This window comes from Triticum urartu, chromosome 6A (genome assembly GCF_056163025.1).
Source record: "Triticum urartu cultivar PI428250 chromosome 6A, HENAU_Tu73, whole genome shotgun sequence".
Lineage (NCBI taxonomy): Eukaryota > Viridiplantae > Streptophyta > Magnoliopsida > Poales > Poaceae > Triticum > Triticum urartu.
The window spans coordinates 40,940,087-40,952,269 of NC_141878.1; the positions used below are offsets into that span (position 1 = coordinate 40,940,087).

The following is a 12,183-nucleotide window of genomic DNA, read 5'->3' on the forward strand; positions in this document are numbered from 1 at the left end:
ATCCGGGACGCAGGTATTAGCTGTCATCTGCTTGCCCGGTGACACAATTTGCAGGGAACTTTGCAGATATTGATAATCGCACTCATACTTTGATGCAAAAGGTTTGGAAATGAAACAATGCGATGCACCCGTGTCAAAAAGAACTTTTGCAGGGATATCGTTAACAGGAAGGTTACCCATGATGACATCTAACGAGTCCTCTGCCTGAGCTGCGTTCATCAAGTTGACCTTGGCATGCTTGGGGTTATGCTTGACCACAGCTGTACTTGCCGATCTCACAGGAGGAGGAGGAGGGAGACGCCTCTGATTGAAGCATTTGTTGGCATAGTGACCCTTCTGTTGGCACTTGTTGCATGTGACCTCTGAAAGCGGACGGTGATACGGAGCACTCGATCTTGGAGCTTGAGACGAAGCCTTGTTCTGAAAGCCAGGGTTGGGTGGGTGGGAAGATCCACTGCCACCTTTGCTCTTCTGCTGATACGGCTGACGGAACGGAGGAGGAGGAAGCCAATACTTCTGCTGCTTGGCCACTTGAGTAGAGGAAGAAGGAGTAGTGTCTTTGACTCGCTTCTTGGAAGCATCACACCTCAGTTGAGCAGCCTCTTGCTTCAATGCCATGTTGTAAAACTCATCGTACCTCAAGGGCTCAAAGAGAACAAGAGCTAGCTGGATTTCTTCTCTGAGACCACCCCTGAACTGGTATATCATGCTCTTCTCATCAGGGACGTCCTGCTTAGCAAAGCGGGCAAGCTTCTGGAACAACTTGTTGTAGTCATAGACAGACAAAGAGCCTTGCTTCAGGTTGCGGAATTCCTCACGCTTGCTTTCAACCACGCTCTGAGGGATATGATGAGCTTTGAAGTCTTGACGGAATTCATCCCAGGTAATCACACGGCCTCCTCTGGAATCCTTGTACTGCTGGAACCATTCTACAGCTTGGTCTTTGAGTTGGAAGGAAGCGAACTTGACAAAGTCCTCGAGCCTGACGTTACTGCACTCGAAATGCTTGCACAGATCCACGAGCCAATCGTTAGCATCAGTTGCCTCAACACGATTGCTGAAAGTCTTTGGCCCGTTAGCAAGGAACTGGTTGAGTGTAGCAAAGTGATTCTGATTGTTGCCTTGGTTGCTTTGGTTCGCTTGATTGCGCTCTTGAAGAATTTGCATGATCAACTGCGTGTTTGCATTGGTTGCGGCCATCACAGCTTGCCATGCCTCCGGAGGAGGTGGAGGTGGTGGCGGATCTTGATTCTGATTCTGATTGGTGCTCTTAGCGGGAGCCATCCTGAAGAGGGTGACAACCGTTAGCACATTGACAGATAAAATGAAGCTGAATCAAACGGGTTGAAATTGCAACATAAAGTCTTCACATCCGAACAAAATGAACGAATGCATTCCACTTGAAATGGTCACATATCCATAAATTGAGAAGCCACTTAGAATTTAGGTAGAGGAATAAATCAACAAGGTACGGATCAAAAACGAATACTCGGTAAGAAATCCCAATCTCAAACCAAATATCCGTGGAAGAAGAACTAGAGCTACAAGAATTCCCACCTATGAAACTCCCGAACCTTTCCGGTTATGCAATCAGGTGTTGGGGATACAGGGGAAGCATAATATCTCACCCAAATCTAGCAAATCCTACATCCAGCTGTATCCATCCTTCAACACATAACCGAGAAAAACTTCGGAAACCATCTACCTCAACCTTCGAAAAGCATCCGTTATACAAGTTATGGCGATACTCCCGAACTCCCGCCCCAGTACTGGGTGGCGTCGAGGTTATCTCACCAACGAACTGCATAAAGAGATTTTCGATGTCGGCGTACTAAACTCAGGTATTCCAGAACTGCAACGATAAAATTGTGACGACAACACCTCGGAGCTCAACTCCCCGGGACACTGCCACAACCCCTAAAGACAGGAGGCACCAAGAACAATGTTCTCGTCACAAAACCATCGGAACGATTCCAAGATACCCGCGTGATCCTAAATTTTTTTTAGTGAAATTTGAGAAGAGAAGAGTCAAAACTCTACGTCAGGATGCCTTACCAGCGCGATGAGGAGACTGGGAAGTAAAAAAAATTCCTAAACTCTCCGATATATAATTCCTAAATGACTCAAAATATTTTTCTAGACTCAACAACGGCTGCTAAAAACGATCAAGCAATGGGGCTCCTAAGGTCGGGGAAGGCTCTGATACCAACTTGTAACGCCCTCGATGCGGCTATAGCTCCCACGTGTCGAGGCACGACTTAGAGGCATAACCGCATTGAAAGCAATGTCGCAAGTTAGGCAATCTTCACAACATCCCATGTAATATAGATAATAAAAGGGGAGAAACATAATTGGCTTACACTCGCCACGCCAATCAAAGTACATAAATAGCATTACAACATTCAAACACTCATGGCCCGACTACGGCGCCAAAATAAAAGATAAACCCAACATGCGACACGGTCCCGATCGTCCCAACTGGGCACCACTACTGATCATCAGGGAAAGACACGTAGTATCGGCGTGAGTCCTCATCGAACTCCCACTTGAGCTCAAGCGCGTCATCTGGAATAGAATCATCAGGCCCTGCATATGGTTTGGAAGTAATCTGTGAGCCACAGGGACTCAGCAATCTCGCACCCTCGCGATCAAGACTATTTAAGCTTAATAGGCAAGGCAAGGTAAATATGTGGAGCTGCAGCAAGCGACTAGCAGATATGGTGGCTAACCTGTTCGCAAAAGAGAGCGAGAAGAGAGGGCAAAGCACGAACGAGTAACTAGAGAGCAACCTGCGGCAAGCATTACTCCAACACCATGTTCACTTCCCGGACTCCGCCGAGAAGAGACCATCACGGTAACTCACACTGTTGATTCATTTTAATTAAGTTAAGGTTCAAGTTATCTACAACCGGACATTAACAAATTCCCATCTGCCCGTAACCGCGGGCACGGCTTTCGAAAGTTCAAATCCCTGCAGGGGAGTCCCAACTTAGCCCATGACAAGCTCTCACGGTCAACGAAGGAATAGACCTCCTCCCGAGACATTCCGATCAGACTCGGTATCCCGGTTCTTCAAGACACTTCGACAAGTTAAAACCAATCCAGCAAAACCGCCCGAATGTGCCGACAAATCCCGATAGGAGCTGCACATATCTCGTTCTCAGGGCACACTCAGATGAGCGCTCCATACAACTAAAACCAAACCTCGAGTTTCCCCGAGGGGGCGCTGCACAGGACTCTAGTTTGGACCAACACTCAGAGGAGCACTGGCCCAGGGGGGCTTAAAATAAGATGACCTTCGGGCTCCGGAAACCCAAGGGAAAAAAGAGGCTAGGTGGCAAATGGTAAAACCAAGGTTGGGCATTGCTGGAAAAGCTTTAATCAAGGCAAACTATCAAGGGGTTCCTATTATAACCCAACCGCGTAAGGAACGGAAAATCCGGGAACATAACACCGATATGACGGAAACTAGGGCAGCAAGAGTGGAACAAAACACTAGGTGAGAGGCCAAGCCTTCCACCCTTTACCAAGTATATAGATGCATTAAGATAACAAGGCAATATAATGATATCCCAACAAGTAAATAATGTTCCGACAAGGAACGGTCTCCAATCTTCACCTGCAACTAGCAACGCTATAAGAGGGGCTGAGCAAAGTGGTAACATAGCCAATCAATGGTTTTCTAGGACATGGTGGGTTAGAGGTTTGACATGGCAATTTGGGAGGCATGATAAGCAAGTGGTAGGCATCGTAGCATAGGCATAGCAAAAGACCGAGCATCTAGCAAAGCAAAGATAGTAGTGATTTCGAGGGTATGATCATCTTGCCTCCAAAGTTGCCAGAGTTGACTGGATCCTCGAAAGCAAACTCAACGGGCTCCTCGTTAGCGAACTCATCTCCCGGCTCTACCCAAACAAGACAAACAAGCAACAAGGACACAATCAACCACGTGCAAAACTCAAACAATATGATGCAAAGATGGTATGCTATGCGGGAATCGATATGTGATGCATATGCAAGATTTGACAAGAAACGAATAAACCTAGCCTCAACATGGAAATCCAAGTGTGCCACTGGAAAGATGAGATGAAATCTCTTGAAAACGATATAAAGATCACCGGATCGGAGTTACGGTTTGGAAATGGCAAGCAATTCAAATATGACACCGGTCTGCGATTTACAGCAAGTAGCCAACTAAATGCAACAAGATGAACATGCTACAGCACTCAAACATGACAACAAAATACATGGCAGGGATCCATTCATGATGCTAAACAAAATAGGAACACTGAGCTACGGCCAATTCATCCATTAACAGGTTTAAACAAGCATGGCAAAAATGCATTTGGTAAATAGATTTCAGACTTAGTGAAATTAACACTTGTCTGGAATTTCAGATCAGGTAGCACACTTTGGAGCATGAAAACTATATGTTACAAGACCTGAACATGGCAAAGTAAAGCATGGCATGGAGCTACTCATAGAGCTTAACAAAAGTCTCTTAGTGACCTTGAGCCAAAAGGGATCAGAAAATACAATTGCAAGCATGTGAACATGGCAAAAACATAATCAGTTCTCAGACTTTGTGAAAAACTGGAGCATGCAAATCAGATATCAAGTAGGCATGTTTACGAGCTCGATGCACTCACTACAGAGCATGTCATGACAATCTAAGCATACACCCATCAAGAATACACATTATACAAGCTAGACATGGCAAGAACAATAACATAGCATGCATCGATCAACTACAACATCCTCGGCAAAATCGCTAACAAGTAGACAATCTGCCCAGATTCACGAAATGACAAAAGTAGAGCTCGATTGACTAAAGCTAGGTTGCTCCATAATTGCAAACAAAGACATGGATGGATAGAGCACTACAATATTAACAAATCATCCTTACTGATCATCCTCAAAAGAGGCACGAATCACTAGGAAACAACATGAACATATGGCATATTGAGATAAACAGATCAAGGACTTAGTGGAAATGCTAAGTCCCTGAAATCAGCATTAACGAATGCTCCACTTTGCAAGCTTGTGCTAGTCACCACACACATCACAAAAATACATGGGTTGCACCTCTGGAAAGATGGCAAAACATATAACAAAACACATGTAGAGCTCAGGGCCATATCATGCACACAATAATCATGGCAAAAATGACAAATATCTAATTGGAGCAGCAGATCTGACAATTATCTCAAATAGCATTCTTCTAACAGCATTTCGGGCATCAAGTTGAACTCAAATGAAAATGATGCAATGAGATGAAATGATGTGCTCTCTGAGACGAACATTTTGATATGCTATATGCTCAAAATGGAGCTACGGATGCGGAGATATAGCATGATGAAATATGCTAAAAATACTGAAAACGGGCGCAAAGTCAACCCTAGGGTTTCCTCAGATCTGGATCCAGGCACGTTTACTGTAGCGGCGCGGGAACCGAGGTTGGACGGAGCTTCGCCGGGGAAGGAGGAAGCCGGCCGGAACGGGCGGGGAGGCGAGGCCGGTCGCCGGTGCACGACCACGGCGGCGCGGGACGGAGATCCGGGCGGCGAGGGGCGGCTCCGGCGCGGAGGCGGCCGCCGGAGCGGACGGGCGACGAGTCGCCGGTGGAGGGCGGCGGCTGCCGGAGCCGAAGGCGATGGCGGCGGGGAGAAAGGCGCGAGGCGCGGGGCGGCTCGGGGTGGCGGTGCGGGAGGCGTTGGGCCCGGGGGCCCGACTCGGGCCGAGCGGGCCTCGGCGGCGGCGAAGTGGGCGCGGTGGCGGCGGCGAATGGGTGAGCGCCACGTGGCGGCGGTGGCTGTGCCGCACACGTCCGCCGCCGGCGGACGTTGTCCGGCGCACGGAGGAAGACGAAGACTAGGGTTTCGGGGGGAGGAGAACGAGAATTTCGAAGGGGGTCTTTATATAGGCATATGAGGAGCTAGGAGAGTCCAAATGAGGTGCGGTTTTCGGCCACACGATCGTGATCGAACGCTCTAGATGATGGAGAGGGTTTTGGTGGGTTTTGGGCCAAATTGAAGGGGTGTTGGGCTATAACCCACACGAGGCCTTTTTGGTCCCTCGATTAACCGTTGGAGCATCAAACGAAGTCCAAATGGTACGAAACTTGACAGGCGGTCTACCAGTAGTAAACCAAGGCCGCTTGGCAAGTCTCGGTCCAGTCCGGAAATGTTTAATCCCCATACATGAAAGAAAGGTATAAATGACCACCGGAGGAGAACGGAGCGCCGGAATGCAAAACAGACAACGGGGAAAATGCTCGAATGCATGACATGAACACGTATGCAAATGCAATGCACATGATGACATGATATGAGATGCATGACAACGACAACAACACACGGAGACAAAAACCCGAACCCGAGAAAATAAAATAACTTAACGCCAGAAACGGCAAGAGTTGGATTACATATGTTGGGGAACATAGCAGAAATTCAAAATTTTCTACGCATCACCAAGATCAATCTATGGAGAAGTCTACCAACGAGGGAAGGAGAGTGCATCTACATACCCTTGTAGATCGCTACGCGGAAGCGTTCAAGTGAATGGGGTTGATGGAGTCGTACTCGTCGTGATCCAAATCACCGATGATCCTAGTGCCGAACGGACGGCACCTCCGTGTTCAACACACGTACAGCCTGGTGACGTCTCCTACGCCTTGATCCAGCAAGGGGAGAAGGAGAGGTTGGGGAAGACTCCATCCAGCAGCAGCACAACGGCGTGGTGGTGGTGGAGGAGCGTGGTACTCCAGCAGGGCTTCGCCAAGCACCGCAAGAGACGAGGAGGGAGAGGGGTAGGGCTGCGCCAAGAAGGAGATTGAATCATGTCTCTGGCAGCCCAAAACCTCAAGTATATATAGGGGGAGGGGAGGGGCTGCGCCCCCACCTAGGTTTCCACCCCTAGGGGTGGCGGCCAGCCCTAGATCCCATCTAGGGGGGCGGCCAAGGGGGGAGAGAGGGGGGCGCACCACTAGGTGGGCCTTAGGCCCATCTGAGCCTAGGGTTTGCCCCCTTCCACTCTCCCTTGTGCCTTGGGCCTTGGTGGGGGTGCGCACCAGCCCACCTGGGGCTGGTCCCCTCCCACACTTGGCCCATGCAGCCCTCCGGTGCTGGTGGCCCCACTTGGTGGACCACCGGGACCCTCCCGGTGGTCCCGGTACATTACCGATAAAACCCGAAACTTTTCCGGCGACCAAAACAGGACTTCCCATATATAAATCTTTACCTCCGGACCATTCCGGAACTCCTCGTGACGTCCGGGATCCACAGACGATGTTCACAACATCCACAGACGACGTTCGAGGTTCAGCACACTGAGCAGTGCATTAAGGACATAAGCCTTCTATGAAGCAATGAGGCTAATCTTCAGTTTACGGACCTAGTCCGCATAATTGCTACTATCATCTTTCAACTAAATTTTCTCTAGGAACATATCTAAACAGTAGAACTGAAGCGCGAGCTACGACATAATTTGCGAAGACCTTTTGACTATGTTCAGGATAATTAAGTTCATCTTATGAACTCCCACTCAGATAGACATCCCTCTAGTCATCTAAGTGATTACATGATCCGAGTCAACCGGGCCGTGTCCGATCATCACGTGAGATGGACTAGCCATCATCGGTGAACATCTTCATGTTGATCGTATCTACCATACGACTCATGCTCGACCTTTCGGTCTCTTGTGTTCCGAGGCCATGTCTGTACATGCTAGGCTCGTCAAGTCAACCTAAGTGTTTCGCGTGTGTAAATCTGGCTTACACCCGTTGTATGTGAACGTAAGAATCTATCACACCCGATCATCACGTGGTGCTTCGAAACGACGAACTTTCACAACGGTGCACAGTTAGGGGGAACACTTTCTTGAAATTTTAATGAGGGATCATCTTATTTACTACCGTCATTCTAAGCAAATAAGATGTATAAACATGATAAACATCACATGCAATCAAATAGTGACATGATATGGCCAATATCATATTGCTCCTTTTGATCTCCATCTTCGGGGCTCCATGATCATCATTGTCGTCGGCATGACACCATGATCTCCATCATCATGATCCCCATCATTGTGTCTCCATGAAGTTGTCTCGCCAACTTATTACTTCTACTACTATGGCTACCGGTTAGCAATAAAGTAAAGTAATTACATGGCGTTGTACAATGACACGCAGGTCATACAATAAATAAAGACAACTCCTATGGCTCCTGTCGGTTGTCATACTCATCGACATGCAAGTCGTGATTCCTATTACAAGAACATGATCAATCTCATACATCACATATCATTCATCACATTCTTCTTGGCCATATCACATCACATAGCATACCCTGCAAAAACAAGTTAGACATCCTCTCATTGTTGTTTGCATGTTTTATGTGGCTGCTATGGGTTTCTAGCAAGAACGTTTCTTACCTACGCAAAAACCACAACGTGATATGCCAATTGCTATTTACCCTTCATAAGGACCCTTTTCATCGAATCTGATCCGACTAAAGTGGGAGAGACAGACACCCGCCAGCCACCTTATGCAACTAGTGCATGTCAGTCGGTGGAACCGGTCTCACGTAAGCGTACGTGTAAGGTTGGCCGGGCCGCTTCATCCCACAATGCCGCCGAATCAAGATTGGACTAGTAACGGTAAGCATATTGAAGAAAATCAACGCCCACAACTACTTTGTGTTCTACTCGTGCATAGAAACTACGCATAGCCCTAGCTCATGATGCCACTGTTGGGGAACGTAGCAGAAATTCAAAATTTTCTACGCATCACCAAGATCAATCTATGGAGAAGTCTACCAACGATGGAAGGAGAGTGCATCTACATACCCTTGTAGATTGCTACGCGGAAGCGTTCAAGTGAACGGGGTTGATGGAGTCGTACTCGTCGTGATCCAAATCACCGATGATCCTAGTGCCGAACGGACGGCACCTCCGTGTTCAACACACGTACAGCCCGGTGACGTCTCCTACGCCTTGATCCAGCAAGGGGAGAAGGAGAGGTTGGGGAAGACTCCATCCAGCAGCAGCATGACGGCGTGGTGGTGGTGGAGGAGCGTGGTACTCCAGCAGGGCTTCGCCAAGCACCGCAAGAGACGAGGAGGGAGAGGGGTAGGGCTGCGCCAAGGAGATTGAATCGTGTCTCTGGCAGCCCAAAACCTCAAGTATATATAGGGGGAGGGGAGGGTCTGCGCCCCCACCTAGGTTTCCACCCCTAGGGGCGGCGTCCAGCCCTAGATCCCATCTAGGGGGGGCGGCCAAGGGGGGAGAGAGGGGGCGCACCACTAGGTGGGCCTTAGGCCCATCTGAGCCTAGGGTTTGCCCCCTTCCACTCTCCCTTGCGCCTTGGGACTTGGTGGGGGGCTCACTAGCCTACCTGGGGCTGGTCCCCTCCCACACTTGGCCCATGCAGCCCTCGGGGGCTGGTGGCCCCACTTGGTGGACCACCGGGACCCTCCCGGTGGTCCCGGTACATTATCGATAAAACCTGAAACTTTTCCGGTGACCAAAACAGGACTTCCCATATATAAATCTTTACCTCCGGACCATTCCGGAACTCCTCGTGACGTCCGGGATCTCATCCGGGACTCCGAACAACATTCGGTAACCACGTATATCTATTCCCTATAACCCTAGCGTCATCGAACCTTAAGTGTGTAGACCCTACGGGTTCGGGAACCATGCAGACATGACCGAGATAACTCTCCGGTCAATAACCAATAGCGGGATCTGGATACCCATGTTGGCTCCCACATGTTTCACGATGATCTCATCAGATGAACCACGATGTCAAGGACTTAATCAATCCCGTATACAATTCCCTTTGTCTAGCGGTACGATACTTGCCCGAGATTCGATCGTCGGTATCCTGATGCCTTGTTCAATCTCGTTACTGGCAAGTCTCTTTACTCGTTCCGTAACACATCATCCCGTGATCAACTCCTTGGTCACATTGTGCACATTATGATGATGTCCTACCGAGTGGGCCCAGAGATACCTCTCCGTTTACACGGAGTGACAAATCCCAGTCTCGATTCGTGACAACCCAACAGACACTTTTGGAGATACCTGTAGTGTACCTTTATAGACACCCATTTACGTTGTGAAGTTTGGCACACCCAAAGTATTCCTACGGTATCCGGGAGTTGCACAATCTCATGGTCTAAGGAAATGATACTTGACATTAGAAAAGCTTTAGCATACGAACTACACGATCTTTGTGCTAGGCTTAGGATTGGGTCTTGTCCATCACATCATTCTCCTAATGATGTGATCCCATTATCAACGACATCCAATGTCCATGGTCAGGAAACCATAACCATCTATTGATCAACGAGCTAGTCAACTAGAGGCTCACTAGGGACATGGTGTTGTCTATGTATCCACACATGTATCTGAGTTTCCTATCAATACAATTCCAGCATGGATAATAAACGATTATCATGAACAAGGAAATATAATAATAATCAATTTATTATTGCCTCTAGGGCATATTTCCAACAACATATTGGGTAAATCATATCCGGGGTGTTACAACAATTCTTAACACATCGTTGATAAGTCGCCTGGGCACTCTTGAGCCCAAAAGGCGTAGAGACACAACAAAAGGCTCCAAAGGGAGTGATGAAAGTTGTCTTCTCCTGGTCCTTAATTGCCATCTTGATCTGATGATAACCAGAGTAAGCATCCAAAAAACTCAAACACTCACAACCCGTCGTAGCATCGATAATCTGATCAATACGAGGGAGAGCAAAAGGATCAGCCGGACAGGCCTTGTTAAGGTCTGTGTAATCCACACACATCCGCCAAGTACCATTCTTCTTGAGTACCAGCACTGGGTTAGCCAACCACTCAGGATGAAAAACTTCCACAATAAACCCAGCCGCCAAGAGCCGGGCCACCTCTTCACCAATGGCCTCGCGCCTCTCCTCATTGAAACAACGAAGGAATTGCTTGACCTGCTTAAACTTTGGATCAATATTAAGAGTGTGCTCAGCGAGTTCCCTTGGTACACCTGGCATGTTAGAAGGTTTCCATGCAAAAATGTCCCAGTTCTCACGGATGAACTTGATGAGTGCGCTTTCCTATTTCGGATCCATATTAGCACTAATAATGAACTGCTTGGATGAATCGCCCGGAACAAAGTCAACCAGCTTGGTGTCATCTGCCGACTTAAAATTCAACAGGGGGTCATGCTCTGTGGTTGGCTTCTTCAAAGGTGTCATATCTGCTGGGTCAACATTATCTTTATAAAATTTCAACTCTTTTGTTGCACAAACAGACTCAGCATAAGCAGCATCACCTTCTTCATACTCCAAGGCTATCTTCCTGTTTCCATGCATTGTGATGGTACCCTAATGACCCAGCATCTTAAGCTGCTGATAAACATAACAAGGCCTCGCCATAAACTTAGCATAAGCCGACCGCCCAAATAAAGCATGATAAGGGATCTTGATCTTGACCACTTCAAAAGTCAATGTCTCAGCTCTGTAATCATGCTCATCACCAAAGGCCACTTCCAAAGCTATCTTACCCATCGGATACGCCGACTTACCAGGCACCACACCATGGAAAACAGTATTAGACGGCTTGAGATCCTTATCAGTCAAACTCATACGACGGAAAGTATCATAGTAAAGGATATTGATGTTGCTGCCTCCATCCATGAGCACCTTAGTAAACTTGTACCCTCCAACCTGAGGTGCAACCACCAAAGCCAACTGACCCGGATTGTCAACCCGGGGCGGGTGATCCTCACGGCTCCAAATAATAGGATGTTCAGACCATCGCAAGTAACGGGGAATCGCCGGCTCAACTGCGTTCACTGCCCTTTTATGAATCTTTTGGTCTCGTTTGCATAAAATCATGGTGAACACATGATATTGTCCACTATTCAGGTGCTTCGGATTACTCTGATAACCAGATTGCTGCTGCTGATTCCCTTGACCAGACTGCTGATTAAAACCACCGTGATTGCCTTGGCCCTGGAAACTAGAGTTTGAGCCGCCACCACCAAATCCTGGCCCATGAGAGCCGGATCCTGAACCGCCATTCGGGCCATGATTGTTCTGGAAAAAATTGGAATTCATATACTCCCTCATGATGAGGCAATCCTTCCACAGATGATTGGGCGTCTTCTCTTGCGTACCAAGCTTTGGACAAGGCTGA

General features: G+C 48.1%; 1 pseudogene; it reads left to right on the plus strand.

Annotated features, from left to right (window-relative positions):
• LOC147963679 (uncharacterized) overlaps positions 1-11,977 on the plus strand; it is a 29,535-nt pseudogene extending 17,558 nt beyond the window's left edge.
• The last annotated feature ends 206 nt before the right edge of the window (positions 11,978-12,183 follow it).